This window comes from Merops nubicus, unplaced genomic scaffold (genome assembly GCF_000691845.1).
Source record: "Merops nubicus isolate BGI_N331 unplaced genomic scaffold, ASM69184v1 scaffold17756, whole genome shotgun sequence".
Taxonomy (NCBI): Eukaryota; Metazoa; Chordata; class Aves; order Coraciiformes; family Meropidae; genus Merops; species Merops nubicus.
In genome coordinates, this window is record NW_008617122.1 from 9,909 (window position 1) to 11,467 (window position 1,559).

Sequence of the window (1,559 nt, forward strand, 5' to 3'; positions counted from 1 at the left end):
TGAAATAAATACTGAGATGCAGAGAACTCAGTCACCCAAAACACAGTAGTACCTCATTTGTATTAGAAATACTCAAATTACATCATGTATTTGTGCTCACTGAAATCACTTGGCAGATTTTCCTGTTTTATTTCACAGAATTGAATTTGCATACGTGGTCCTGCAGGCACATAATGTTACTTATCTCTTCATGTATGTGCTGAGCAGGCAGGTAACGCACCTCAGAAGCAGGATAAGCTTTTTTGTACATTTTTTGTTCTACTGCTGCATCACCATTTACCAAGCTGGACACACAGAGGCCTCATTGAAGGGTAAGAGGGCGGTTTCTTATTTCAAAACTGCTTTTTATCTGTGTTCCAAACAGTCAGTTTGCTCATTCAGGTATTAAGCTGCTAGGGATGAAGCCTTTGTCATTTGGGTGTAGCAGCTGCAGGGAGATCTGACCACAGGGCAGTAGAAATTGTGAGCTGAAGGTTAAGCCTTAACCATTGGTTAAGGCTGTTTTGAGGAGAGAGACCAGAAAGCTGGACTTCAAGAGCAGGATCGTTTTCCTGGTTTCTGTTCTAACAAAGAGAAAAATATGTAATTAAATCTCCAAGTATTTGAACAAGCTTTGCTCAGCACCAGAGACTCACAGATCAGCAGACTTTGCAAACACAGCCTATGAGTGCTGTCCAAGCAGTATGTGTCCTTGGGAACCACAGATGCTGACCTAACTGTTGAGCACTACTTCCTAGCTACATGTCATACCAGAAGCTGCTGTTTAGCCACCACTACCAAGGGTGGTATTCTAGCACCAAAGCTTGGCACTCTCCAGTCTCTCTGTAGTCTTCACTGCTCTGTACTACAGCATTTCATCCGGTTAGAGGGTCTGTAACCAGTGATACTGCACTAGTGTTCTTCCCAAAGCCACAACATATTTTTAAACAAATAAGATCATTTAGAAATTCACACTGGAGTTTAAATAAATACTGGCAGTTGCATCAAAAGCAAGTAAAGTGTTTCCTAGAACAGGTCCTGAGTGTATCTTAACTTAGTGTAGATGCTGTCTGACCTGCTATTCAAAAGGCTTCAGCATGGGATTTTTGGATGGGCTTGAAGAGATGGAAATATTTTCTTGCTACCAGAAGATGTAACCCACCTTCTTTCTCCTTTTGCTATTCATCATCTTCTCTGCTTATTTAGTTTTCAGCCTCACAGGCAGCTGATCTGGGCTGCCTCCTGGTGACGAGCTCTACTGCCAACACAAAGGAGGCAAGGAGTGAATCTAGAATGTGAGTGAAAGTCGAAGGGCAAGATGACAGCTTTAGGTTGATTCCTCATGAAGCCTTACTTTGATACCTTTGTCTTCTCAGTGAGCAATTTACACAGGAAAGATTGTGTGTGTTAATTTCAATTTTTTTTTTTTAAGGTGGTTTTATTAATTGTAGAAGCTGTTGAAAAACGCTGCATTTCAAGGAAAACATTGACCGTTTATTAGCAACTTTTATTATTAGAACATTCATTACCACATAAAAAAAAAAGTACGGTAAGGAAGAACTCCAATGAACCATAAAGTG